The sequence below is a fragment of the Phalangium opilio genome, unplaced genomic scaffold, assembly GCF_054372755.1.
Source record: "Phalangium opilio isolate 3A_F unplaced genomic scaffold, DU_Popi_V2 ptg000011l_1, whole genome shotgun sequence".
Taxonomy (NCBI): Eukaryota; Metazoa; Arthropoda; class Arachnida; order Opiliones; family Phalangiidae; genus Phalangium; species Phalangium opilio.
The window spans coordinates 9,801,361-9,818,608 of NW_028324147.1; the positions used below are offsets into that span (position 1 = coordinate 9,801,361).

The following is a 17,248-nucleotide window of genomic DNA, read 5'->3' on the forward strand; positions in this document are numbered from 1 at the left end:
GAAAATCCGTAAAGTTTTGGCTTCATTTTAATATATTTTATATCTTGGAAAGCAAAATAAGTGTGTGGCCCATTAGCTCAGTTGGTTAGAGCGTCGTGCTATTAACGCGATGGTCGTGGGTTCGATCCCGGCATGGGTCCTAGAAACATTTTTTTTTTCGAAATCCGTAAAGGTTTGGCTTCATTTTAATATATTTTATATCTTGGAAAGCAAAATAAGTGTTTGGCCCATTAGCTCAGTTGGTTAGAGTGTCGTGCTAATAACGCGAAGGTCGTGGGTTCGATCCCCCCATGGGCCATAGGTACTGTTTTTTCTTTGGAAATACGTAAAGTTTTGGCTTCATTTTAATATTTTTGATATCTTGGAAAGCGTATGAACTGTGTGGCCCAAAAGCTCAATTGGTTAGAGCGTCGTGCTAATAACGCGAAGGTCGTGGGTTCGATCCCCCCATGGGCCATAGGTACTGTTTTTTCTTTGGAAATCCGTAAAGTTTTGGCTTCATTTTAATATATTTGATATCTTGGAAAGCATATGAACTGTGTGGACCATTAGCTCAGTTGGTTAGAGCGTCGTGCTAATAACGCGAAGGTCGTGGGTTCGATCTCCCTACGGGCCGTAGGTACTGTTTTTTCTTTGGAAATCCGTAAAGTTTTGGCTTCATTTTAATATATTTGATATCTTGGAAAGCGTATGAACTGTGTGGCCCATTAGCTCAGTTGGTTAGAGCGTCGTGCTAATAACGCGAAGGTCGAGGGTTCGATCCCCACTTGGGCCATAGGTACAGTTTTTTCTTCGAAATCTGTAACGTTTTGGCTTCATTTTAATATATTTGATATCTTGGAAAGCATGTTAAGTGTGTGGCCCATTAGCTCAGTTGGTTAGAGCGTCGTGCTAATAACGCGAAGGTCGTGGGTTCAATCCCCCCATGGGCCATAGGTACTGGTTTTTCTTTGGAAATCCGTAAAGTTTTGGCTTCATTTTAATATTTTCGATATCTTGGAAAGCGTGTTAAGAGTGTGGCCCATTAGCTCAGTTGGCTAGAGCGTCGTGCTAATAACGCGAAGGTCGTGGATTCGATCCCCCCATGGGCCATAGGTACTGTTTTTTCTTTGGAAATTTGTAAAGTTTTGGCTTCATTTTAATACATTTGATATCTTGGAAAGCGTATGAACTGTGTGGCCCATTAGCTCAGTTGGTAAGAGCGTCGTGCTAATAACGCGAAGGTCGTGGGTTCGATCCCACCATGTGCCATAGATACTGTTTTTTCTTTGGAAATCCGTAAAGTTTTGGCTTCATTTTAATATATTTGATATCTTGGAAAGCGTATTAAGTGTGTGGCCCATTAGCTCAGTCGGTTATAGCGTCGTGCCAATAACGCGAAGGTCGTGGGTTCGATCCCCACTTGGGCCATAGGTGCTGTTTTTTCTTTGAAAATCCGTAAAGTTTTGGCTTCATTTTAATATATTTGATATCTGGGAAAGCGTCCTAAAAGTGTGGCCAATTAGCTCAGTAGGTTAGAGCGTCGTGCTAATAACTTGAAGGTCGTGGGTTCGATCCCCCCCATGGGCCATAGGTACAGTTTTTTCTTCGAAATCTGTAACGTTTTGGCTTCATTTTAATATATTTGATATCTTGGAAAGCATGTTAAGTGTGTGGCCCATTAGCTCAGTTGGTTAGAGCGTCGTGCTAATAACGCGAAGGTCGTGGGTTCAATCCCCCCATGGGCCATAGGTACTGTTTTTTCTTTGGAAATTTGTAAAGTTTTGGCTTCATTTTAATATATTTGATATCTTGGAAAGCTTATGAACTGTGTGGCCCATTAGCTCAGTTGGTTAGAGCGTCGTGCTAATAACGCGAAGGTCGTGGGTTCGATCCCCCCATGGGCCATAGATACTGTTTTTTCTTTGGAAATCCGTATTGTTTTGGCTTCATTTAAATATATTTGATATCTTGGAAGCGTTACAATTGTGTGGCCCATTAGCTCAGTTGGTTAGAGCGTCGTGCTAATAACGCGAAGGTCGTGGGTTTGATCCCCCCATGGGCCATAGGTACTGTTTTTTCTTTGGAAATTTGTAAAGTTTTGGCTTCATTTTAATATATTTGATATCTTGGAAAGCGTTACAATTGTGTGGCCCATTAGCTCAGTTGGTTAGAGCGTCGTGCTAATAACGCGAAGGTCGTGGGTTCGATCCCCCCATGGGCCATAGATACTGTTTTTTCTTTGGAAATCCGTATTGTTTTGGCTTCATTTAAATATATTTGATATCTTGGAAAGCGTTACAATTGTGTGGCCCATTAGCTCAGTTGGTTAGAGCGTCGTGCTAATAACGCGAAGGTCGTGGGTTCGATCCCCCCATGTGCCATAGATACTGTTTTTTGTTTGGAAATCCGTAAAGTTTTGGCTTCATTTTAATATATTTGATATCTTGGAAAGCGTGTCAAGTGTGTGGCCCATTAGCTCAGTTGGTTAGAGCGTCGTGCTAATAACGCGAAGGTCGTGGGTTCGATCCCCCCATGGGCCATAGGTACTGTTTTTTCTTTGGAAATCCGTAAAGTTTTTGCTTCATTTTAATATATTTGATATCTTGGAAAGCGTATGAACTGTGTGGCCCATTAGCTCAGTTGGTTAGAGCGTCGTGCTAATAACGCGACGGTCGTGGGTTCGATCCCCCCACGGGCCATAGGTTTTGTTTTTTCTTTGGAAATCCGTAAAGTTTTGGCTTCATTTTAATATATTTGATATCTTGGAAAGCGTATGAACTGTGTGGCCCATTAGCTCAGTTGGTTAGAGCGTCGTGCTAATAACGCGAAGGTCGTGGGTTCGATCTCCCTATGGGCCGTAGGTACTGTTTTTTCTTTGGAAATCCGTAAAGTTTTGGCTTCATTTTAATATATTTGATATCTTGGAAAGCGTATGAACTGTGTGGCCATTATCTCAGTTGGGTAGAGCGTCGTGCTAATAACGCGAAGGTCGTGGGTTCGATCCCCACTTGGGCCTAGGTGCTGTTTTTTCTTTGAAAATCCGTAAAGTTTTGGCTTCATTTTAATATATTTGATATCTGGGAAAGCGTCCTAAAAGTGTGGCCAATTAGCTCAGTAGGTTAGAGCGTCGTGCTAATAACTTGAAGGTCGTGGGTTCGATCCCCCCCATGGGCCATAGGTACAGTTTTTTCTTCGAAATCTGTAAAGTTTTGGCTTCATTTTAATATATTTGATATCTTGGAAAGCATGTTAAGTGTGTGGCCCATTAGCTCAGTTGGTTAGAGCGTCGTACTAATAACGCGAAGGTCGTGGGTTCAATCCCCCCATGGGCCATAGGTACTGTTTTTTCTTTGGAAATCCGTAAAGTTTTGGCTTCATTTTAATATTTTCGATATCTTGGAAAGCGTGTTAAGAGTGTGGCCCATTAGCTCAGTTGGCTAGAGCGTCGTGCTAATAACGCGAAGGTCGTGGGTTTGATCCCCCCATGGGCCATAGGTACTGTTTTCTCTTTGGAAATTTGTAAAGTTTTGGCTTCATTTTAATATATTTGATATCTTGGAAAGCGTATGAACTGTGTGGCCATTATCTCAGTTGGGTAGAGCGTCGTGCTAATAACGCGAAGGTCGTGGGTTCGATCCCCACTTGGGCCATAGGTGATGTTTTTTCTTTGAAAATCCGTAAAGTTTTGGCTTCATTTTAATATATTTGATATCTGGGAAAGCGTCCTAAAAGTGTGGCCAATTAGCTCAGTAGGTTAGAGCGTCGTGCTAATAACTTGAAGGTCGTGGGTTCGATCCCCCCCATGGGCCATAGGTACAGTTTTTTCTTCGAAATCTGTAACGTTTTGGCTTCATTTTAATATATTTGATATCTTGGAAAGCATGTTAAGTGTGTGGCCCATTAGCTCAGTTGGTTAGAGCGTCGTGCTAATAACGCGAAGGTCGTGGGTTCAAATCCCCCATGGGCCATAGGTACTGTTTTTTCTTTGGAAATCCGTAAAGTTTTGGCTTCATTTTAATATTTTCGATATCTTGGAAAGCGTGTTAAGAGCGTGGCCCATTAGCTCAGTTGGCTAGAGCGTCGTGCTAATAACGCGAAGGTCGTGGGTTTGATCCACCCATGGGCCATAGGTACTGTTTTTTCTTTGGAAATTTGTAAAGTTTTGGCTTCATTTTAATATATTTGATATCTTGGAAAGCTTATGAACTGTGTGGCCCATTAGCTCAGTTGGTTAGAGCGTCGTGCTAATAACGCGAAGGTCGTGGGTTCGATCCCCCCATGGGCCATAGATACTGTTTTTTCTTTGGAAATCCGTATTGTTTTCGCTTCATTTAAATATATTTGATATCTTGGAAAGCGTTACAATTGTGTGGCCCATTAGCTCAGTTGGTTAGAGCGTCGTGCTAATAACGCGAAGGTCGTGGGTTTGATCCCCCCATGGGCCATAGGTACTGTTTTTTCTTTGGAAATTTGTAAAGTTTTGGCTTCATTTTAATATATTTGATATCTTGGAAAGCGTGTCAAGTGTGTGGCCCATTAGCTCAGTTGGTTAGAGCGTCGTGCTAATAACGCGACGGTCGTGGGTTCGATCCCCCCACGGGCCATAGGTTTTGTTTTTTCTTTGGAAATCCGTAAAGTTTTGGCTTCATTTTAATATATTTGATATCTTGGAAAGCATATGAACTGTGTGGCCCATTAGCTCAGTTGGTTAGAGCGTCGTGCTAATAACGCGAAGGTCGTGGGTTCGATCTCCCTATGGGCCGTAGGTACTGTTTTTTCTTTGGAAATCCGTAAAGTTTTGGCTTCATTTTAATATATTTGATATCTTGGAAAGCGTATGAACTGTGTGGCCATTATCTCAGTTGGGTAGAGCGTCGTGCTAATAACGCGAAGGTCGTGGGTTCGATCCCCACTTGGGCCATAGGTGCTGTTTTTTCTTTGAAAATCCGTAAAGTTTTGGCTTCAATTTAATATATTTGATATCTTGGAAAGCGTGTCAAGTGTGTGGCCCATTAGCTCAGTTGGTTAGAGCGTCGTGCTAATAACGCGAAGGTCGTGGGTTCGATCCCCCCATGGGCCATAGGTACTGTTTTTTCTTTGGAAATCCGTAAAGTTTTTGCTTCATTTTAATATATTTGATATCTTGGAAAGCGTATGAACTGTGTGGCCGATTAGCTCAGTTGGTTAGAGCGTCGTGCTAATAACGCGACGGTCGTGGGTTCGATCCCCCCACGGGCCATAGGTACTGTTTTTTCTTTGGAAATCCGTAAAGTTTTGGCTTCATTTTAATATATTTGATATCTTGGAAAGCTTGTTAAGTGTGTGGCCCATTAGCTCAGTTGGTTAGAGCGTCGTGCTAATAACGCGAAGGTCGTGGGTTCAATCCCCCCATGGGCTATAGGTACTGTTTTTTCTTTGGAAATCCGTAAAGTTTTGGCTTCATTTTAATATTTTCGATATCTTGGAAAGCGTGTTAAGAGTGTGGCCCATTAGCTCAGTTGGCTAGAGCGTCGTGCTAATAACGCGAAGGTCGTGGATTCGATCCCCCCATGGGCCATAGGTACTGTTTTTTCTTTGGAAATTTGTAAAGTTTTGGCTTCATTTTAATATATTTGATATCTTGGAAAGCGTATGAACTGTGTGGCCCATTAGCTCAATTGGTTAGAGCGTCGTGCTAATAACGCGAAGGTCGTGGGTTCGATCCCCCCATGGGCCATAGATACTGTTTTTTCTTTGGAAATCCGTATTGTTTTCGCTTCATTTAAATATATTTGATATCTTGGAAAGCGTTACAATTGTGTGGCCCATTAGCTCAGTTGGTTAGAGCGTCGTGCTAATAACGCGACGGTCGTGGGTTCGATCCCCCCACGGGCCATAGGTTTTGTTTTTTCTTTGGAAATCCGTAAAGTTTTGGCTTCATTTTAATATATTTGATATCTTGGAAAGCATATGAACTGTGTGGCCCATTAGCTCAGTTGGTTAGAGCGTCGTGCTAATAACGCGAAGGTCGTGGGTTCGATCTCCCTATGGGCCGTAGGTACTGTTTTTTCTTTGGAAATCCGTAAAGTTTTGGCTTCATTTTAATATATTTGATATCTTGGAAAGCGTATGAACTGTGTGGCCATTATCTCAGTTGGGTAGAGCGTCGTTATAATAACGCGAAGGTCGTGGGTTCGATCCCCACTTGGGCCATAGGTGCTGTTTTTTCTTTGAAAATCCGTAAAGTTTTGGCTTCAATTTAATATATTTGATATCTTGGAAAGCGTGTCAAGTGTGTGGCCCATTAGCTCAGTTGGTTAGAGCGTCGTGCTAATAACGCGAAGGTCGTGGGTTCGATCCCCCCATGGGCCATAGGTACTGTTTTTTCTTTGGAAATCCGTAAAGTTTTTGCTTCATTTTAATATATTTGATATCTTGGAAAGCGTATGAACTGTGTGGCCGATTAGCTCAGTTGGTTAGAGCGTCGTGCTAATAACGCGACGGTCGTGGGTTCGATCCCCCCACGGGCCATAGGTACTGTTTTTTCTTTGGAAATCCGTAAAGTTTTGGCTTCATTTTAATATATTTGATATCTTGGAAAGCTTGTTAAGTGTGTGGCCCATTAGCTCAGTTGGTTAGAGCGTCGTGCTAATAACGCGAAGGTCGTGGGTTCAATCCCCCCATGGGCTATAGGTACTGTTTTTTCTTTGGAAATCCGTAAAGTTTTGGCTTCATTTTAATATTTTCGATATCTTGGAAAGCGTGTTAAGAGTGTGGCCCATTAGCTCAGTTGGCTAGAGCGTCGTGCTAATAACGCGAAGGTCGTGGATTCGATCCCCCCATGGGCCATAGGTACTGTTTTTTCTTTGGAAATTTGTAAAGTTTTGGCTTCATTTTAATATATTTGATATCTTGGAAAGCGTATGAACTGTGTGGCCCATTAGCTCAATTGGTTAGAGCGTCGTGCTAATAACGCGAAGGTCGTGGGTTCGATCCCCCCATGGGCCATAGATACTGTTTTTTCTTTGGAAATCCGTATTGTTTTCGCTTCATTTAAATATATTTGATATCTTGGAAAGCGTTACAATTGTGTGGCCCATTAGCTCAGTTGGTTAGAGCGTCGTGCTAATAACGCGAAGGTCGTGGGTTTGATCCCCCCATGGGCCATAGGTACTGTTTTTTCTTTGGAAATTTGTAAAGTTTTGGCTTCATTTTAATATATTTGATATCTTGGAAAGCGTGTCAAGTGTGTGGCCCATTAGCTCAGTTGGTTAGAGCGTCGTGCTAATAACGCGAAGGTCGTGGGTTCGATCCCCCCATGGGCCATAGGTACTGTTTTTTCTTTGGAAATCCGTAAAGTTTTTGCTTCATTTTAATATATTTGATATCTTGGAAAGCGTATGAACTGTGTGGCCGATTAGCTCAGTTGGTTAGAGCGTCGTGCTAATAACGCGACGGTCGTGGGTTCGATCCCCCCACGGGCCATAGGTACTGTTTTTTCTTTGGAAATCCGTAAAGTTTTGGCTTCATTTTAATATATTTGATATCTTGGAAAGCTTGTTAAGTGTGTGGCCCATTAGCTCAGTTGGTTAGAGCGTCGTGCTAATAACGCGAAGGTCGTGGGTTCAATCCCCCCATGGGCTATAGGTACTGTTTTTTCTTTGGAAATCCGTAAAGTTTTGGCTTCATTTTAATATTTTCGATATCTTGGAAAGCGTGTTAAGAGTGTGGCCCATTAGCTCAGTTGGCTAGAGCGTCGTGCTAATAACGCGAAGGTCGTGGATTCGATCCCCCCATGGGCCATAGGTACTGTTTTTTCTTTGGAAATTTGTAAAGTTTTGGCTTCATTTTAATATATTTGATATCTTGGAAAGCGTATGAACTGTGTGGCCCATTAGCTCAATTGGTTAGAGCGTCGTGCTAATAACGCGAAGGTCGTGGGTTCGATCCCCCCATGGGCCATAGATACTGTTTTTTCTTTGGAAATCCGTATTGTTTTCGCTTCATTTAAATATATTTGATATCTTGGAAAGCGTTACAATTGTGTGGCCCATTAGCTCAGTTGGTTAGAGCGTCGTGCTAATAACGCGAAGGTCGTGGGTTTGATCCCCCCATGGGCCATAGGTACTGTTTTTTCTTTGGAAATTTGTAAAGTTTTGGCTTCATTTTAATATATTTGATATCTTGGAAAGCGTGTCAAGTGTGTGGCCCATTAGCTCAGTTGGTTAGAGCGTCGTGCTAATAACGCGAAGGTCGTGGGTTCGATCCCCCCATGGGCCATAGGTACTGTTTTTTCTTTGGAAATCCGTAAAGTTTTTGCTTCATTTTAATATATTTGATATCTTGGAAAGCGTATGAACTGTGTGGCCCATTAGCTCAGTTGGTTAGAGCGTCGTGCTAATAAGGCGACGGTCGTGGGTTCGATCCCCCCACGGGCCATAGGTTTTGTTTTTTCTTTGGAAATCCGTAAAGTTTTGGCTTCATTTTAATATATTTGATATCTTGGAAAGCATATGAACTGTGTGGCCCATTAGCTCAGTTGGTTAGAGCGTCGTGCTAATAACGCGAAGGTCGTGGGTTCGATCCCCCCATGGGCCATAGATACTGTTTTTTCTTTGGAAATCCGTATTGTTTTGGCTTCATTTAAATATATTTGATATCTTGGAAAGCGTATGAACTGTGTGGCCATTATCTCAGTTGGGTAGAGCGTCGTGCTAATAACGCGAAGGTCGTGGGTTCGATCCCCACTTGGGCCATAGGTGCTGTTTTTTCTTTGAAAATCCGTAAAGTTTTGGCTTCATTTTAATATATTTGATATCTTGGAAAGCGTGTCAAGTGTGTGGCCCATTAGCTCAGTTGGTTAGAGCGTCGTGCTAATAACGCGAAGGTCGTGGGTTCGATCCCCCCATGGGCCATAGGTACTGTTTTTTCTTTGGAAATCCGTAAAGTTTTTGCTTCATTTTAATATATTTGATATCTTGGAAAGCGTATGAACTGTGTGGCCGATTAGCTCAGTTGGTTAGAGCGTCGTGCTAATAACGCGACGATCGTGGGTTCGATCCCCCCACGGGCCATAGGTACTGTTTTTTCTTTGGAAATCCGTAAAGTTTTGGCTTCATTTTAATATATTTGATATCTTGGAAAGCTTGTTAAGTGTGTGGCCCATTAGCTCAGTTGGTTAGAGCGTCGTGCTAATAACGCGAAGGTCGTGGGTTCAATCCCCCCATGGGCTATAGGTACTGTTTTTTCTTTGGAAATCCGTAAAGTTTTGGCTTCATTTTAATATTTTCGATATCTTGGAAAGCGTGTTAAGAGTGTGGCCCATTAGCTCAGTTGGCTAGAGCGTCGTGCTAATAACGCGAAGGTCGTGGATTCGATCCCCCCATGGGCCATAGGTACTGTTTTTTCTTTGGAAATTTGTAAAGTTTTGGCTTCATTTTAATATATTTGATATCTTGGAAAGCGTATGAACTGTGTGGCCCATTAGCTCAATTGGTTAGAGCGTCGTGCTAATAACGCGAAGGTCGTGGGTTCGATCCCCCCATGGGCCATAGGTACTGTTTTTTCTTTGGAAATCCGTAAAGTTTTGGCTTCATTTTAATATATTTGATATCTGGGAAAGCGTCCTAAAAGTGTGGCCCATTAGCTCAGTAGGTTAGAGCGTCGTGCTAATAACTTGAAGGTCGTGGGTTCGATCCCCCCATGGGCCATAGGTACAGTTTTTTCTTCGAAATCTGTAACGTTTTGGCTTCATTTTAATATATTTGATATCTTGGAAAGCTTGTTAAGTGTGTGGCCCATTAGCTCAGTTGGTTAGAGCGTCGTGCTAATAACGCGAAGGTCGTGGGTTCAATCCCCCCATGGGCTATAGGTACTGTTTTTTCTTTGGAAATCCGTAAAGTTTTGGCTTCATTTTAATATTTTCGATATCTTGGAAAGCGTGTTAAGAATGTGGCCCATTAGCTCAGTTGGCTAGAGCGTCGTGCTAATAACGCGAAGGTCGTGGGTTCGATCCCCCCATGGGCCATAGGTACTGTTTTTTCTTTGGAAATCCGTAAAGTTTTTGCTTCATTTTAATATATTTGATATCTTGGAAAGCGTATGAACTGTGTGGCCCATTAGCTCAGTTGGTTAGAGCGTCGTGCTAATAACGCGACGGTCGTGGGTTCGATCCCCCCACGGGCCATAGGTTTTGTTTTTTCTTTGGAAATCCGTAAAGTTTTGGCTTCATTTTAATATATTTGATATCTTGGAAAGCATATGAACTGTGTGGCCCATTAGCTCAGTTGGTTAGAGCGTCGTGCTAATAACGCGAAGGTCGTGGGTTCGATCTCCCTATGGGCCGTAGGTACTGTTTTTTCTTTGGAAATCCGTAAAGTTTTGGCTTCATTTTAATATATTTGATATCTTGGAAAGCGTATGAACTGTGTGGCCATTATCTCAGTTGGGTAGAGCGTCGTGCTAATAACGCGAAGGTCGTGGGTTCGATCCCCACTTGGGCCATAGGTGCTGTTTTTTCTTTGAAAATCCGTAAAGTTTTGGCTTCATTTTAATATATTTGATATCTTGGAAAGCGTGTCAAGTGTGTGGCCCATTAGCTCAGTTGGTTAGAGCGTCGTGCTAATAACGCGAAGGTCGTGGGTTCGATCCCCCCATGGGCCATAGGTACTGTTTTTTCTTTGGAAATTCGTAAAGTTTTTGCTTCATTTTAATATATTTGATATATTGGAAAGCGTATGAACTGTGTGGCCGATTAGCTCAGTTGGTTAGAGCGTCGTGCTAATAACGCGACGGTCGTGGGTTCGATCCCCCACGGGCCATAGGTACTGTTTTTTCTTTGGAAATCCGTAAAGTTTTGGCTTCATTTTAATATATTTGATATCTTGGAAAGCTTGTTAAGTGTGTGGCCCATTAGCTCAGTTGGCTAGAGCGTCGTGCTAATAACGCGAAGGTCGTGGATTCGATCCCCCCATGGGCCATAGGTACTGTTTTTTCTTTGGAAATTTGTAAAGTTTTGGCTTCATTTTAATATATTTGATATCTTGGAAAGCGTATGAACTGTGTGGCCCATTAGCTCAATTGGTTAGAGCGTCGTGCTAATAACGCGAAGGTCGTGGGTTCGATCCCCCCATGGGCCATAGGTACTGTTTTTTCTTTGGAAATCCGTAAAGTTTTGGCTTCATTTTAATATATTTGATATCTGGGAAAGCGTCCTAAAAGTGTGGCCCATTAGCTTAGTAGGTTAGAGCGTCGTGCTAATAACTTGAAGGTCGTGGGTTCGATCCCCCCATGGGCCATAGGTACAGTTTTTTCTTCGAAATCTGTAACGTTTTGGCTTCATTTTAATATATTTGATATCTTGGAAAGCTTGTTAAGTGTGTGGCCCATTAGCTCAGTTGGTTAGAGCGTCGTGCTAATAACGCGAAGGTCGTGGGTTCAATCCCCCCATGGGCTATAGGTACTGTTTTTTCTTTGGAAATCCGTAAAGTTTTGGCTTCATTTTAATATTTTCGATATCTTGGAAAGAGTGTTAAGAGTGTGGCCCATTAGCTCAGTTGGCTAGAGCGTCGTGCTAATAACGCGAAGGTCGTGGATTCGATCCCCCCATGGGCCATAGGTACTGTTTTTTCTTTGGAAATTTGTAAAGTTTTGGCTTCATTTTAATATATTTGATATCTTGGAAAGCTTATGAACTGTGTGGCCCATTAGCTCAGTTGGTTAGAGCGTCGTGCTAATAAAGCGAAGGTCGTGGGTTCGATCCCCCCATGGGCCATAGATACTGTTTTTTCTTTGGAAATCCGTATTGTTTTGGCTTCATTTAAATATATTTGATATCTTGGAAAGCGTTACAATTGTGTGGCCCATTAGCTCAGTTGGTTAGAGCGTCGTGCTAATAACGCGAAGGTCGTGGGTTCGATCCCCCCATGTGCCATAGATACTGTTTTTTCTTTGGAAATCCGTAAAGTTTTGGCTTCATTTTAATATATTTGATATCTTGGAAAGCGTGTCAAGTGTGTGGCCCATTAGCTCAGTTGGTTAGAGCGTCGTGCTAATAACGCGAAGGTCGTGGGTTCGATCCCCCCATGGGCCATAGGTACTGTTTTTTCTTTGGAAATCCGTAAAGTTTTTGCTTCATTTTAATATATTTGATATCTTGGAAAGCGTATGAACTGTGTGGCCCATTAGCTCAGTTGGTTAGAGCGTCGTGCTAATAACGCGACGGTCGTGGGTTCGATCCCCCCACGGGCCATAGGTACTGTTTTTTCTTTGGAAATCCGTAAAGTTTTGGCTTCATTTTAATATATTTGATATCTTGGAAAGCTTGTTAAGTGTGTGGCCCATTAGCTCAGTTGGTTAGAGCGTCGTGCTAATAACGCGAAGGTCGTGGGTTCAATCCCCCCATGGGCCATAGGTACTGTTTTTTCTTTGGAAATCCGTAAAGTTTTGGCTTCATTTTAATATTTTCGATATCTTGGAAAGCGTGTTAAGAGTGTGGCCCATTAGCTCAGTTGGCTAGAGCGTCGTGCTAATAACGCGAAGGTCGTGGATTCGATCCCCCCATGGGCCATAGGTACTGTTTTTTCTTTGGAAATTTGTAAAGTTTTGGCTTCATTTTAATATATTTGATATCTTGGAAAGCGTATGAACTGTGTGGCCCATTAGCTCAATTGGTTAGAGCGTCGTGCTAATAACGCGAAGGTCGTGGGTTCGATCCCCCCATGGGCCATAGGTACTGTTTTTTCTTTGGAAATCCGTAAAGTTTTGGCTTCATTTTAATATATTTGATATCTGGGAAAGCTTCCTAAAAGTGTGGCCCATTAGCTCAGTAGGTTAGAGCGTCGTGCTAATAACTTGAAGGTCGTGGGTTCGATCCCCCCATGGGCCATAGGTACAGTTTTTTCTTCGAAATCTGTAACGTTTTGGCTTCATTTTAATATATTTGATATCTTGGAAAGCTTGTTAAGTGTGTGGCCCATTAGCTCAGTTGGTTAGAGCGTCGTGCTAATAACGCGAAGGTCGTGGGTTCAATCCCCCCATGGGCTATAGGTACTGTTTTTTCTTTGGAAATCCGTAAAGTTTTGGCTTCATTTTAATATTTTCTATATCTTGGAAAGAGTGTTAAGAGTGTGGCCCATTAGCTCAGTTGGCTAGAGCGTCGTGCTAATAACGCGAAGGTCGTGGATTCGATCCCCCCATGGGCCATAGGTACTGTTTTTTCTTTGGAAATTTGTAAAGTTTTGGCTTCATTTTAATATATTTGATATCTTGGAAAGCGTATGAACTGTGTGGCCCATTAGCTCAATTGGTTAGAGCGTTGTGCTAATAACGCGAAGGTCGTGGGTTCGATCCCCCCATGGGCCATAGGTACTGTTTTTTCTTTGGAAATCCGTAAAGTTTTGGCTTCATTTTAATATATTTGATATCTGGGAAAGCGTCCTAAAAGTGTGGCCCATTAGCTCAGTAGGTTAGAGCGTCGTGCTAATAACTTGAAGGTCGTGGGTTCGATCCCCCCATGGGTCATAGGTACAGTTTTTTCTTCGAAATCTGTAACGTTTTGGCTTCATTTTAATATATTTGATATCTTGGAAAGCATGTTAAGTGTGTGGCCCATTAGCTCAGTTGGTTAGAGCGTCGTGCTAATAACGCGAAGGTCGTGGGTTCAATCCCCCCATGGGCCATAGGTACTGTTTTTTCTTTGGAAATCCGTAAAGTTTTGGCTTCATTTTAATATTTTCGATATCTTGGAAAGCGTGTTAAGAGTGTGGCCCATTAGCTCAGTTGGCTAGAGCGTCGTGCTAATAACGCGAAGGTCGTGGATTCGATCCCCCCATGGGCCATAGGTACTGTTTTTTCTTTGGAAATTTGTAAAGTTTTGGCTTCATTTTAATATATTTGATATCTTGGAAAGCTTATGAACTGTGTGGCCCATTAGCTCAGTTGGTTAGAGCGTCGTGCTAATAAAGCGAAGGTCGTGGGTTCGATCCCCCCATGGGCCATAGATACTGTTTTTTCTTTGGAAATCCGTATTGTTTTGGCTTCATTTAAATATATTTGATATCTTGGAAAGCGTTACAATTGTGTGGCCCATTAGCTCAGTTGGTTAGAGCGTCGTGCTAATAACGCGAAGGTCGTGGGTTCGATCCCCCCATGTGCCATAGATACTGTTTTTTCTTTGGAAATCCGTAAAGTTTTGGCTTCATTTTAATATATTTGATATCTTGGAAAGCGTGTCAAGTGTGTGGCCCATTAGCTCAGTTGGTTAGAGCGTCGTGCTAATAACGCGAAGGTCGTGGGTTCGATCCCCCCATGGGCCATAGGTACTGTTTTTTCTTTGGAAATCCGTAAAGTTTTTGCTTCATTTTAATATATTTGATATCTTGGAAAGCGTATGAACTGTGTGGCCCATTAGCTCAGTTGGTTAGAGCGTCGTGCTAATAACGCGACGGTCGTGGGTTCGATCCCCCCACGGGCCATAGGTACTGTTTTTTCTTTGGAAATCCGTAAAGTTTTGGCTTCATTTTAATATATTTGATATCTTGGAAAGCTTGTTAATTGTGTGGCCCATTAGCTCAGTTGGTTAGAGCGTCGTGCTAATAACGCGAAGGTCGTGGGTTCAATCCCCCCGTGGGCCATAGGTACTGTTTTTTCTTTGGAAATCCGTAAAGTTTTGGCTTCATTTTAATATTTTCGATATCTTGGAAAGCGTGTTAAGAGTGTGGCCCATTAGCTCAGTTGGCTAGAGCGTCGTGCTAATAACGCGAAGGTCGTGGATTCGATCCCCCCATGGGCCATAGGTACTGTTTTTTCTTTGGAAATTTGTAAAGTTTTGGCTTCATTTTAATATATTTGATATCTTGGAAAGCTTATGAACTGTGTGGCCCATTAGCTCAGTTGGTTAGAGCGTCGTGCTAATAACGCGAAGGTCGTGGGTTCGATCCCCCCATGGGCCATAGATACTGTTTTTTCTTTGGAAATCCGTATTGTTTTGGCTTCATTTAAATATATTTGATATCTTGGAAAGCGTTACAATTGTGTGGCCCATTAGCTCAGTTGGTTAGAGCGTCGTGCTAATAACGCGAAGGTCGTGGGTTCGATCCCCCCATGGGCCATAGGTACTGTTTTTTCTTTGGAAATCCGTAAAGTTTTGGCTTCATTTTAATATATTTGATATCTTGGAAAGCTTATGAACTGTGTGGCCCATTAGCTCAGTTGGTTAGAGCGTCGTGCTAATAACGCGACGGTCGTGGGTTCGATCCCCCCACGGGCCATAGGTTTTGTTTTTTCTTTTGAAATCCGTAAAGTTTTGGCTTCATTTTAATATATTTGATATCTTGGAAAGCATATGAACTGTGTGGCCCATTAGCTCAGTTGGTTAGAGCGTCGTGCTAATAACGCGAAGGTCGTGGGTTCGATCTCCCTATGGGCCGTAGGTACTGTTTTTTCTTTGGAAATCCGTAAAGTTTTGGCTTCATTTTAATATATTTGATATCTTGGAAAGCGTATGAACTGTGTGGCCATTATCTCAGTTGGGTAGAGCGTCGTGCTAATAACGCGAAGGTCGTGGGTTCGATCCCCACTTGGGCCATAGGTGCTGTTTTTTCTTTGAAAATCCGTAAAGTTTTGGCTTCATTTTAATATATTTGATATCTGGGAAAGCGTCCTAAAAGTGTGGTCAATTAGCTCAGTAGGTTAGAGCGTCGTGCTAATAACTTGAAGGTCGTGGGTTCGATCCCCCCCATGGGCCATGTTATATTGTAACTAGATAGAAAATAGGCTAAATGGTGTTTTGTAGATAAAATTTTATCTATTGAAGAGGGCGTATCCCTATCGATACGAGCTGTAATGTAAACATAACGAAGAATGTTAATATTCATTCGGATGTAGACTTCAGACAATAAAGTTCTTTTTAAACTAAGCTATTGTTCTAAATCATAACATGGTGATAGAGTCGTGATCTCAACTCACCCTTGCCTCTCCCGCGCAGTACGCGATGACCTCGTTTAAAAGTCCTGCCCCGCTGGTCCCCGGTCCTGATCCAGCGGCTTCCTGGCGCCAATATAAAGAAGACTACTCATACTACGCAGCCGCCGCGAAACTTAGTACGGAAACTATCTCGACACAACGTGCCACGTTCCTGCATATCCTTGGCGCCGCTGGTAGAAGAATCTATAAAACCCTAACCGTTACACAAACTGCCGCAGATGGCACGGTCAGTGTTATTGCGGAGCCCAATAGGACAACACAACAAATAATCGACGCATTTGATCAGTATTATGCTCCCCACAAACACCTGGCATACTTGCGCTACGCGCTCTTCACTACCAAACAAGAACCACACCAAACATTCGATGACTTCCTCACCGACTTAAAAACTAAAGCCAGCGACTGTGAGCTAGGCACCTTGACAGACTCCATTATCGCCACACTCATCATCACCGGGATACGTAACGACGAACTACGCAAGACGCTAATAAAGGTACTCATTGGCTCGGCCTTGATTTCGGCAGATCGCGCAGTTTTTGATGTAGTACGTTAAGTCGTCTTGGAGACGCGGCCAAAATACGTTTGCCTTTGCTTTGGCTATGCATGAACCGATCCCTTGGTGTGTGGAGTGTACCTTGGCCAGGACCTGGCTTCTCATGTTGGATGGTATCACCAGGCATGTGCCTCTGTAAAGCAGACCGTCAGCTACGTGGAGTTCGCCTTGATATTGCCAGTATGGCCGAATCTCCGAAGGCAGAGCTTTCTGTGATGGAGGCCATCCTTCTTGTGTTAATTGTATGACTCTCATAAGAGTCTCATCAGCGGCCGTGGCGTGTTTATAAATTTCTTGCGTTGTGTTCGGTAATGCCGAGAGTGCATGGAGCGAGGCCTGTGGACCTTCCATGTTGTCCGTGTTGATTGTTGTATGTTTTTGTGGCATTCTTGATAGCATATCCGCGATATACAATTGGGTTCCCGGAACGTATATCAAATCGATTTGAAAACGAAAGAGTCTCATGAGTAGACGCTGTAATCGTGGTGATATCAAGTGTAATGGTTTCTTTATTACTCCAAGTAGCGGCTTGTGGTCGGTTTGCACTGTAATTTTTGTTCCAGCAACGTAGTAGTTGAAATGCTCGCACGCCCAGGTTACTGCCAGCAACTCTTTTTCGATCTGTGAGTACCTGGTTTGTGTTTCCGTGAAAGAGGTCGACGCGTATTCTACCGGATGCTGATTTTGCAGCAGCACCGCCCCTACTCCGATCTGGCTGGCGTCCACTGACAGTATGATTGGTGCTTTTGG

General features: G+C 42.9%; 93 non-coding genes across 93 annotated transcripts; all 93 read left to right on the plus strand.

Moving 5' to 3' along the window:
• Positions 1 to 66: 66 nt before the first annotated feature.
• TRNAN-AUU (transfer RNA asparagine (anticodon AUU)) lies at positions 67 to 140 on the plus strand. Its single transcript has one exon. It is a non-coding gene; the product is annotated as a tRNA-Asn (tRNA).
• An 84-nt stretch (positions 141 to 224) lies between these two features.
• Positions 225 to 298, plus strand: TRNAI-AAU (transfer RNA isoleucine (anticodon AAU)). Its single transcript has one exon. It is a non-coding gene; the product is annotated as a tRNA-Ile (tRNA).
• Positions 299 to 383: 85 nt separating this feature from the next.
• Positions 384 to 457, plus strand: TRNAI-AAU (transfer RNA isoleucine (anticodon AAU)). Its single transcript has one exon. It is a non-coding gene; the product is annotated as a tRNA-Ile (tRNA).
• A 244-nt stretch (positions 458 to 701) lies between these two features.
• On the plus strand, positions 702 to 775 carry TRNAI-AAU (transfer RNA isoleucine (anticodon AAU)). Its single transcript has one exon. It is a non-coding gene; the product is annotated as a tRNA-Ile (tRNA).
• Positions 776 to 859: 84 nt separating this feature from the next.
• TRNAI-AAU (transfer RNA isoleucine (anticodon AAU)) lies at positions 860 to 933 on the plus strand. Its single transcript has one exon. It is a non-coding gene; the product is annotated as a tRNA-Ile (tRNA).
• An 85-nt stretch (positions 934 to 1,018) lies between these two features.
• TRNAI-AAU (transfer RNA isoleucine (anticodon AAU)) lies at positions 1,019 to 1,092 on the plus strand. Its single transcript has one exon. It is a non-coding gene; the product is annotated as a tRNA-Ile (tRNA).
• An 85-nt stretch (positions 1,093 to 1,177) lies between these two features.
• TRNAI-AAU (transfer RNA isoleucine (anticodon AAU)) lies at positions 1,178 to 1,251 on the plus strand. Its single transcript has one exon. It is a non-coding gene; the product is annotated as a tRNA-Ile (tRNA).
• An 85-nt stretch (positions 1,252 to 1,336) lies between these two features.
• TRNAI-AAU (transfer RNA isoleucine (anticodon AAU)) lies at positions 1,337 to 1,410 on the plus strand. Its single transcript has one exon. It is a non-coding gene; the product is annotated as a tRNA-Ile (tRNA).
• Positions 1,411 to 1,654: 244 nt separating this feature from the next.
• Positions 1,655 to 1,728, plus strand: TRNAI-AAU (transfer RNA isoleucine (anticodon AAU)). The gene has a single exon. It is a non-coding gene; the product is annotated as a tRNA-Ile (tRNA).
• An 85-nt stretch (positions 1,729 to 1,813) lies between these two features.
• TRNAI-AAU (transfer RNA isoleucine (anticodon AAU)) lies at positions 1,814 to 1,887 on the plus strand. The gene has a single exon. It is a non-coding gene; the product is annotated as a tRNA-Ile (tRNA).
• An 84-nt stretch (positions 1,888 to 1,971) lies between these two features.
• TRNAI-AAU (transfer RNA isoleucine (anticodon AAU)) lies at positions 1,972 to 2,045 on the plus strand. The gene has a single exon. It is a non-coding gene; the product is annotated as a tRNA-Ile (tRNA).
• Positions 2,046 to 2,130: 85 nt separating this feature from the next.
• Positions 2,131 to 2,204, plus strand: TRNAI-AAU (transfer RNA isoleucine (anticodon AAU)). Its single transcript has one exon. It is a non-coding gene; the product is annotated as a tRNA-Ile (tRNA).
• Positions 2,205 to 2,289: 85 nt separating this feature from the next.
• On the plus strand, positions 2,290 to 2,363 carry TRNAI-AAU (transfer RNA isoleucine (anticodon AAU)). Its single transcript has one exon. It is a non-coding gene; the product is annotated as a tRNA-Ile (tRNA).
• Positions 2,364 to 2,448: 85 nt separating this feature from the next.
• On the plus strand, positions 2,449 to 2,522 carry TRNAI-AAU (transfer RNA isoleucine (anticodon AAU)). The gene has a single exon. It is a non-coding gene; the product is annotated as a tRNA-Ile (tRNA).
• Positions 2,523 to 2,607: 85 nt separating this feature from the next.
• Positions 2,608 to 2,681, plus strand: TRNAI-AAU (transfer RNA isoleucine (anticodon AAU)). The gene has a single exon. It is a non-coding gene; the product is annotated as a tRNA-Ile (tRNA).
• Positions 2,682 to 2,766: 85 nt separating this feature from the next.
• TRNAI-AAU (transfer RNA isoleucine (anticodon AAU)) lies at positions 2,767 to 2,840 on the plus strand. Its single transcript has one exon. It is a non-coding gene; the product is annotated as a tRNA-Ile (tRNA).
• An 85-nt stretch (positions 2,841 to 2,925) lies between these two features.
• TRNAI-AAU (transfer RNA isoleucine (anticodon AAU)) lies at positions 2,926 to 2,998 on the plus strand. Its single transcript has one exon. It is a non-coding gene; the product is annotated as a tRNA-Ile (tRNA).
• Positions 2,999 to 3,241: 243 nt separating this feature from the next.
• On the plus strand, positions 3,242 to 3,315 carry TRNAI-AAU (transfer RNA isoleucine (anticodon AAU)). Its single transcript has one exon. It is a non-coding gene; the product is annotated as a tRNA-Ile (tRNA).
• Positions 3,316 to 3,400: 85 nt separating this feature from the next.
• TRNAI-AAU (transfer RNA isoleucine (anticodon AAU)) lies at positions 3,401 to 3,474 on the plus strand. Its single transcript has one exon. It is a non-coding gene; the product is annotated as a tRNA-Ile (tRNA).
• Positions 3,475 to 3,559: 85 nt separating this feature from the next.
• On the plus strand, positions 3,560 to 3,632 carry TRNAI-AAU (transfer RNA isoleucine (anticodon AAU)). Its single transcript has one exon. It is a non-coding gene; the product is annotated as a tRNA-Ile (tRNA).
• A 244-nt stretch (positions 3,633 to 3,876) lies between these two features.
• On the plus strand, positions 3,877 to 3,950 carry TRNAI-AAU (transfer RNA isoleucine (anticodon AAU)). Its single transcript has one exon. It is a non-coding gene; the product is annotated as a tRNA-Ile (tRNA).
• An 85-nt stretch (positions 3,951 to 4,035) lies between these two features.
• On the plus strand, positions 4,036 to 4,109 carry TRNAI-AAU (transfer RNA isoleucine (anticodon AAU)). The gene has a single exon. It is a non-coding gene; the product is annotated as a tRNA-Ile (tRNA).
• An 85-nt stretch (positions 4,110 to 4,194) lies between these two features.
• Positions 4,195 to 4,268, plus strand: TRNAI-AAU (transfer RNA isoleucine (anticodon AAU)). The gene has a single exon. It is a non-coding gene; the product is annotated as a tRNA-Ile (tRNA).
• Positions 4,269 to 4,353: 85 nt separating this feature from the next.
• TRNAI-AAU (transfer RNA isoleucine (anticodon AAU)) lies at positions 4,354 to 4,427 on the plus strand. Its single transcript has one exon. It is a non-coding gene; the product is annotated as a tRNA-Ile (tRNA).
• An 85-nt stretch (positions 4,428 to 4,512) lies between these two features.
• Positions 4,513 to 4,586, plus strand: TRNAI-AAU (transfer RNA isoleucine (anticodon AAU)). Its single transcript has one exon. It is a non-coding gene; the product is annotated as a tRNA-Ile (tRNA).
• An 85-nt stretch (positions 4,587 to 4,671) lies between these two features.
• Positions 4,672 to 4,745, plus strand: TRNAI-AAU (transfer RNA isoleucine (anticodon AAU)). The gene has a single exon. It is a non-coding gene; the product is annotated as a tRNA-Ile (tRNA).
• Positions 4,746 to 4,830: 85 nt separating this feature from the next.
• On the plus strand, positions 4,831 to 4,903 carry TRNAI-AAU (transfer RNA isoleucine (anticodon AAU)). The gene has a single exon. It is a non-coding gene; the product is annotated as a tRNA-Ile (tRNA).
• Positions 4,904 to 4,988: 85 nt separating this feature from the next.
• Positions 4,989 to 5,062, plus strand: TRNAI-AAU (transfer RNA isoleucine (anticodon AAU)). The gene has a single exon. It is a non-coding gene; the product is annotated as a tRNA-Ile (tRNA).
• Positions 5,063 to 5,147: 85 nt separating this feature from the next.
• TRNAI-AAU (transfer RNA isoleucine (anticodon AAU)) lies at positions 5,148 to 5,221 on the plus strand. The gene has a single exon. It is a non-coding gene; the product is annotated as a tRNA-Ile (tRNA).
• Positions 5,222 to 5,306: 85 nt separating this feature from the next.
• On the plus strand, positions 5,307 to 5,380 carry TRNAI-AAU (transfer RNA isoleucine (anticodon AAU)). Its single transcript has one exon. It is a non-coding gene; the product is annotated as a tRNA-Ile (tRNA).
• Positions 5,381 to 5,465: 85 nt separating this feature from the next.
• TRNAI-AAU (transfer RNA isoleucine (anticodon AAU)) lies at positions 5,466 to 5,539 on the plus strand. The gene has a single exon. It is a non-coding gene; the product is annotated as a tRNA-Ile (tRNA).
• Positions 5,540 to 5,624: 85 nt separating this feature from the next.
• On the plus strand, positions 5,625 to 5,698 carry TRNAI-AAU (transfer RNA isoleucine (anticodon AAU)). The gene has a single exon. It is a non-coding gene; the product is annotated as a tRNA-Ile (tRNA).
• An 85-nt stretch (positions 5,699 to 5,783) lies between these two features.
• TRNAI-AAU (transfer RNA isoleucine (anticodon AAU)) lies at positions 5,784 to 5,857 on the plus strand. Its single transcript has one exon. It is a non-coding gene; the product is annotated as a tRNA-Ile (tRNA).
• Positions 5,858 to 5,942: 85 nt separating this feature from the next.
• On the plus strand, positions 5,943 to 6,016 carry TRNAI-AAU (transfer RNA isoleucine (anticodon AAU)). Its single transcript has one exon. It is a non-coding gene; the product is annotated as a tRNA-Ile (tRNA).
• Positions 6,017 to 6,259: 243 nt separating this feature from the next.
• TRNAI-AAU (transfer RNA isoleucine (anticodon AAU)) lies at positions 6,260 to 6,333 on the plus strand. Its single transcript has one exon. It is a non-coding gene; the product is annotated as a tRNA-Ile (tRNA).
• An 85-nt stretch (positions 6,334 to 6,418) lies between these two features.
• Positions 6,419 to 6,492, plus strand: TRNAI-AAU (transfer RNA isoleucine (anticodon AAU)). The gene has a single exon. It is a non-coding gene; the product is annotated as a tRNA-Ile (tRNA).
• An 85-nt stretch (positions 6,493 to 6,577) lies between these two features.
• TRNAI-AAU (transfer RNA isoleucine (anticodon AAU)) lies at positions 6,578 to 6,651 on the plus strand. Its single transcript has one exon. It is a non-coding gene; the product is annotated as a tRNA-Ile (tRNA).
• Positions 6,652 to 6,736: 85 nt separating this feature from the next.
• TRNAI-AAU (transfer RNA isoleucine (anticodon AAU)) lies at positions 6,737 to 6,810 on the plus strand. The gene has a single exon. It is a non-coding gene; the product is annotated as a tRNA-Ile (tRNA).
• Positions 6,811 to 6,895: 85 nt separating this feature from the next.
• Positions 6,896 to 6,969, plus strand: TRNAI-AAU (transfer RNA isoleucine (anticodon AAU)). Its single transcript has one exon. It is a non-coding gene; the product is annotated as a tRNA-Ile (tRNA).
• Positions 6,970 to 7,054: 85 nt separating this feature from the next.
• TRNAI-AAU (transfer RNA isoleucine (anticodon AAU)) lies at positions 7,055 to 7,128 on the plus strand. The gene has a single exon. It is a non-coding gene; the product is annotated as a tRNA-Ile (tRNA).
• Positions 7,129 to 7,213: 85 nt separating this feature from the next.
• Positions 7,214 to 7,287, plus strand: TRNAI-AAU (transfer RNA isoleucine (anticodon AAU)). Its single transcript has one exon. It is a non-coding gene; the product is annotated as a tRNA-Ile (tRNA).
• An 85-nt stretch (positions 7,288 to 7,372) lies between these two features.
• On the plus strand, positions 7,373 to 7,446 carry TRNAI-AAU (transfer RNA isoleucine (anticodon AAU)). Its single transcript has one exon. It is a non-coding gene; the product is annotated as a tRNA-Ile (tRNA).
• An 85-nt stretch (positions 7,447 to 7,531) lies between these two features.
• On the plus strand, positions 7,532 to 7,605 carry TRNAI-AAU (transfer RNA isoleucine (anticodon AAU)). The gene has a single exon. It is a non-coding gene; the product is annotated as a tRNA-Ile (tRNA).
• Positions 7,606 to 7,690: 85 nt separating this feature from the next.
• TRNAI-AAU (transfer RNA isoleucine (anticodon AAU)) lies at positions 7,691 to 7,764 on the plus strand. Its single transcript has one exon. It is a non-coding gene; the product is annotated as a tRNA-Ile (tRNA).
• Positions 7,765 to 7,849: 85 nt separating this feature from the next.
• Positions 7,850 to 7,923, plus strand: TRNAI-AAU (transfer RNA isoleucine (anticodon AAU)). The gene has a single exon. It is a non-coding gene; the product is annotated as a tRNA-Ile (tRNA).
• An 85-nt stretch (positions 7,924 to 8,008) lies between these two features.
• On the plus strand, positions 8,009 to 8,082 carry TRNAI-AAU (transfer RNA isoleucine (anticodon AAU)). The gene has a single exon. It is a non-coding gene; the product is annotated as a tRNA-Ile (tRNA).
• An 85-nt stretch (positions 8,083 to 8,167) lies between these two features.
• Positions 8,168 to 8,241, plus strand: TRNAI-AAU (transfer RNA isoleucine (anticodon AAU)). The gene has a single exon. It is a non-coding gene; the product is annotated as a tRNA-Ile (tRNA).
• An 85-nt stretch (positions 8,242 to 8,326) lies between these two features.
• TRNAI-AAU (transfer RNA isoleucine (anticodon AAU)) lies at positions 8,327 to 8,400 on the plus strand. Its single transcript has one exon. It is a non-coding gene; the product is annotated as a tRNA-Ile (tRNA).
• An 85-nt stretch (positions 8,401 to 8,485) lies between these two features.
• Positions 8,486 to 8,559, plus strand: TRNAI-AAU (transfer RNA isoleucine (anticodon AAU)). The gene has a single exon. It is a non-coding gene; the product is annotated as a tRNA-Ile (tRNA).
• An 85-nt stretch (positions 8,560 to 8,644) lies between these two features.
• TRNAI-AAU (transfer RNA isoleucine (anticodon AAU)) lies at positions 8,645 to 8,717 on the plus strand. The gene has a single exon. It is a non-coding gene; the product is annotated as a tRNA-Ile (tRNA).
• Positions 8,718 to 8,802: 85 nt separating this feature from the next.
• Positions 8,803 to 8,876, plus strand: TRNAI-AAU (transfer RNA isoleucine (anticodon AAU)). The gene has a single exon. It is a non-coding gene; the product is annotated as a tRNA-Ile (tRNA).
• Positions 8,877 to 8,961: 85 nt separating this feature from the next.
• Positions 8,962 to 9,035, plus strand: TRNAI-AAU (transfer RNA isoleucine (anticodon AAU)). The gene has a single exon. It is a non-coding gene; the product is annotated as a tRNA-Ile (tRNA).
• An 85-nt stretch (positions 9,036 to 9,120) lies between these two features.
• TRNAI-AAU (transfer RNA isoleucine (anticodon AAU)) lies at positions 9,121 to 9,194 on the plus strand. The gene has a single exon. It is a non-coding gene; the product is annotated as a tRNA-Ile (tRNA).
• An 85-nt stretch (positions 9,195 to 9,279) lies between these two features.
• TRNAI-AAU (transfer RNA isoleucine (anticodon AAU)) lies at positions 9,280 to 9,353 on the plus strand. The gene has a single exon. It is a non-coding gene; the product is annotated as a tRNA-Ile (tRNA).
• An 85-nt stretch (positions 9,354 to 9,438) lies between these two features.
• On the plus strand, positions 9,439 to 9,512 carry TRNAI-AAU (transfer RNA isoleucine (anticodon AAU)). The gene has a single exon. It is a non-coding gene; the product is annotated as a tRNA-Ile (tRNA).
• Positions 9,513 to 9,597: 85 nt separating this feature from the next.
• TRNAI-AAU (transfer RNA isoleucine (anticodon AAU)) lies at positions 9,598 to 9,671 on the plus strand. The gene has a single exon. It is a non-coding gene; the product is annotated as a tRNA-Ile (tRNA).
• An 84-nt stretch (positions 9,672 to 9,755) lies between these two features.
• On the plus strand, positions 9,756 to 9,829 carry TRNAI-AAU (transfer RNA isoleucine (anticodon AAU)). Its single transcript has one exon. It is a non-coding gene; the product is annotated as a tRNA-Ile (tRNA).
• Positions 9,830 to 9,914: 85 nt separating this feature from the next.
• On the plus strand, positions 9,915 to 9,988 carry TRNAI-AAU (transfer RNA isoleucine (anticodon AAU)). Its single transcript has one exon. It is a non-coding gene; the product is annotated as a tRNA-Ile (tRNA).
• Positions 9,989 to 10,073: 85 nt separating this feature from the next.
• On the plus strand, positions 10,074 to 10,147 carry TRNAI-AAU (transfer RNA isoleucine (anticodon AAU)). The gene has a single exon. It is a non-coding gene; the product is annotated as a tRNA-Ile (tRNA).
• An 85-nt stretch (positions 10,148 to 10,232) lies between these two features.
• Positions 10,233 to 10,306, plus strand: TRNAI-AAU (transfer RNA isoleucine (anticodon AAU)). Its single transcript has one exon. It is a non-coding gene; the product is annotated as a tRNA-Ile (tRNA).
• An 85-nt stretch (positions 10,307 to 10,391) lies between these two features.
• TRNAI-AAU (transfer RNA isoleucine (anticodon AAU)) lies at positions 10,392 to 10,464 on the plus strand. Its single transcript has one exon. It is a non-coding gene; the product is annotated as a tRNA-Ile (tRNA).
• Positions 10,465 to 10,549: 85 nt separating this feature from the next.
• Positions 10,550 to 10,623, plus strand: TRNAI-AAU (transfer RNA isoleucine (anticodon AAU)). The gene has a single exon. It is a non-coding gene; the product is annotated as a tRNA-Ile (tRNA).
• Positions 10,624 to 10,708: 85 nt separating this feature from the next.
• Positions 10,709 to 10,781, plus strand: TRNAI-AAU (transfer RNA isoleucine (anticodon AAU)). The gene has a single exon. It is a non-coding gene; the product is annotated as a tRNA-Ile (tRNA).
• An 85-nt stretch (positions 10,782 to 10,866) lies between these two features.
• TRNAI-AAU (transfer RNA isoleucine (anticodon AAU)) lies at positions 10,867 to 10,940 on the plus strand. Its single transcript has one exon. It is a non-coding gene; the product is annotated as a tRNA-Ile (tRNA).
• An 85-nt stretch (positions 10,941 to 11,025) lies between these two features.
• TRNAI-AAU (transfer RNA isoleucine (anticodon AAU)) lies at positions 11,026 to 11,099 on the plus strand. Its single transcript has one exon. It is a non-coding gene; the product is annotated as a tRNA-Ile (tRNA).
• Positions 11,100 to 11,184: 85 nt separating this feature from the next.
• TRNAI-AAU (transfer RNA isoleucine (anticodon AAU)) lies at positions 11,185 to 11,258 on the plus strand. The gene has a single exon. It is a non-coding gene; the product is annotated as a tRNA-Ile (tRNA).
• Positions 11,259 to 11,342: 84 nt separating this feature from the next.
• On the plus strand, positions 11,343 to 11,416 carry TRNAI-AAU (transfer RNA isoleucine (anticodon AAU)). Its single transcript has one exon. It is a non-coding gene; the product is annotated as a tRNA-Ile (tRNA).
• An 85-nt stretch (positions 11,417 to 11,501) lies between these two features.
• On the plus strand, positions 11,502 to 11,575 carry TRNAI-AAU (transfer RNA isoleucine (anticodon AAU)). Its single transcript has one exon. It is a non-coding gene; the product is annotated as a tRNA-Ile (tRNA).
• An 85-nt stretch (positions 11,576 to 11,660) lies between these two features.
• On the plus strand, positions 11,661 to 11,734 carry TRNAI-AAU (transfer RNA isoleucine (anticodon AAU)). Its single transcript has one exon. It is a non-coding gene; the product is annotated as a tRNA-Ile (tRNA).
• An 85-nt stretch (positions 11,735 to 11,819) lies between these two features.
• On the plus strand, positions 11,820 to 11,893 carry TRNAI-AAU (transfer RNA isoleucine (anticodon AAU)). The gene has a single exon. It is a non-coding gene; the product is annotated as a tRNA-Ile (tRNA).
• Positions 11,894 to 11,978: 85 nt separating this feature from the next.
• On the plus strand, positions 11,979 to 12,052 carry TRNAI-AAU (transfer RNA isoleucine (anticodon AAU)). The gene has a single exon. It is a non-coding gene; the product is annotated as a tRNA-Ile (tRNA).
• An 85-nt stretch (positions 12,053 to 12,137) lies between these two features.
• TRNAI-AAU (transfer RNA isoleucine (anticodon AAU)) lies at positions 12,138 to 12,211 on the plus strand. The gene has a single exon. It is a non-coding gene; the product is annotated as a tRNA-Ile (tRNA).
• Positions 12,212 to 12,296: 85 nt separating this feature from the next.
• Positions 12,297 to 12,370, plus strand: TRNAI-AAU (transfer RNA isoleucine (anticodon AAU)). Its single transcript has one exon. It is a non-coding gene; the product is annotated as a tRNA-Ile (tRNA).
• An 85-nt stretch (positions 12,371 to 12,455) lies between these two features.
• TRNAI-AAU (transfer RNA isoleucine (anticodon AAU)) lies at positions 12,456 to 12,529 on the plus strand. Its single transcript has one exon. It is a non-coding gene; the product is annotated as a tRNA-Ile (tRNA).
• An 85-nt stretch (positions 12,530 to 12,614) lies between these two features.
• TRNAI-AAU (transfer RNA isoleucine (anticodon AAU)) lies at positions 12,615 to 12,688 on the plus strand. The gene has a single exon. It is a non-coding gene; the product is annotated as a tRNA-Ile (tRNA).
• Positions 12,689 to 12,773: 85 nt separating this feature from the next.
• Positions 12,774 to 12,847, plus strand: TRNAI-AAU (transfer RNA isoleucine (anticodon AAU)). Its single transcript has one exon. It is a non-coding gene; the product is annotated as a tRNA-Ile (tRNA).
• Positions 12,848 to 12,931: 84 nt separating this feature from the next.
• On the plus strand, positions 12,932 to 13,005 carry TRNAI-AAU (transfer RNA isoleucine (anticodon AAU)). Its single transcript has one exon. It is a non-coding gene; the product is annotated as a tRNA-Ile (tRNA).
• An 85-nt stretch (positions 13,006 to 13,090) lies between these two features.
• TRNAI-AAU (transfer RNA isoleucine (anticodon AAU)) lies at positions 13,091 to 13,164 on the plus strand. Its single transcript has one exon. It is a non-coding gene; the product is annotated as a tRNA-Ile (tRNA).
• Positions 13,165 to 13,249: 85 nt separating this feature from the next.
• On the plus strand, positions 13,250 to 13,323 carry TRNAI-AAU (transfer RNA isoleucine (anticodon AAU)). Its single transcript has one exon. It is a non-coding gene; the product is annotated as a tRNA-Ile (tRNA).
• Positions 13,324 to 13,408: 85 nt separating this feature from the next.
• TRNAI-AAU (transfer RNA isoleucine (anticodon AAU)) lies at positions 13,409 to 13,482 on the plus strand. The gene has a single exon. It is a non-coding gene; the product is annotated as a tRNA-Ile (tRNA).
• An 84-nt stretch (positions 13,483 to 13,566) lies between these two features.
• TRNAI-AAU (transfer RNA isoleucine (anticodon AAU)) lies at positions 13,567 to 13,640 on the plus strand. Its single transcript has one exon. It is a non-coding gene; the product is annotated as a tRNA-Ile (tRNA).
• An 85-nt stretch (positions 13,641 to 13,725) lies between these two features.
• On the plus strand, positions 13,726 to 13,799 carry TRNAI-AAU (transfer RNA isoleucine (anticodon AAU)). Its single transcript has one exon. It is a non-coding gene; the product is annotated as a tRNA-Ile (tRNA).
• Positions 13,800 to 13,884: 85 nt separating this feature from the next.
• TRNAI-AAU (transfer RNA isoleucine (anticodon AAU)) lies at positions 13,885 to 13,958 on the plus strand. Its single transcript has one exon. It is a non-coding gene; the product is annotated as a tRNA-Ile (tRNA).
• Positions 13,959 to 14,043: 85 nt separating this feature from the next.
• Positions 14,044 to 14,117, plus strand: TRNAI-AAU (transfer RNA isoleucine (anticodon AAU)). The gene has a single exon. It is a non-coding gene; the product is annotated as a tRNA-Ile (tRNA).
• Positions 14,118 to 14,202: 85 nt separating this feature from the next.
• On the plus strand, positions 14,203 to 14,276 carry TRNAI-AAU (transfer RNA isoleucine (anticodon AAU)). The gene has a single exon. It is a non-coding gene; the product is annotated as a tRNA-Ile (tRNA).
• An 85-nt stretch (positions 14,277 to 14,361) lies between these two features.
• TRNAI-AAU (transfer RNA isoleucine (anticodon AAU)) lies at positions 14,362 to 14,435 on the plus strand. The gene has a single exon. It is a non-coding gene; the product is annotated as a tRNA-Ile (tRNA).
• An 85-nt stretch (positions 14,436 to 14,520) lies between these two features.
• On the plus strand, positions 14,521 to 14,594 carry TRNAI-AAU (transfer RNA isoleucine (anticodon AAU)). The gene has a single exon. It is a non-coding gene; the product is annotated as a tRNA-Ile (tRNA).
• Positions 14,595 to 14,679: 85 nt separating this feature from the next.
• TRNAI-AAU (transfer RNA isoleucine (anticodon AAU)) lies at positions 14,680 to 14,753 on the plus strand. The gene has a single exon. It is a non-coding gene; the product is annotated as a tRNA-Ile (tRNA).
• An 85-nt stretch (positions 14,754 to 14,838) lies between these two features.
• Positions 14,839 to 14,912, plus strand: TRNAI-AAU (transfer RNA isoleucine (anticodon AAU)). The gene has a single exon. It is a non-coding gene; the product is annotated as a tRNA-Ile (tRNA).
• An 85-nt stretch (positions 14,913 to 14,997) lies between these two features.
• Positions 14,998 to 15,071, plus strand: TRNAI-AAU (transfer RNA isoleucine (anticodon AAU)). Its single transcript has one exon. It is a non-coding gene; the product is annotated as a tRNA-Ile (tRNA).
• An 85-nt stretch (positions 15,072 to 15,156) lies between these two features.
• Positions 15,157 to 15,230, plus strand: TRNAI-AAU (transfer RNA isoleucine (anticodon AAU)). The gene has a single exon. It is a non-coding gene; the product is annotated as a tRNA-Ile (tRNA).
• Positions 15,231 to 15,315: 85 nt separating this feature from the next.
• TRNAI-AAU (transfer RNA isoleucine (anticodon AAU)) lies at positions 15,316 to 15,389 on the plus strand. Its single transcript has one exon. It is a non-coding gene; the product is annotated as a tRNA-Ile (tRNA).
• Positions 15,390 to 15,474: 85 nt separating this feature from the next.
• TRNAI-AAU (transfer RNA isoleucine (anticodon AAU)) lies at positions 15,475 to 15,547 on the plus strand. The gene has a single exon. It is a non-coding gene; the product is annotated as a tRNA-Ile (tRNA).
• Positions 15,548 to 17,248: the final 1,701 nt, after the last annotated feature.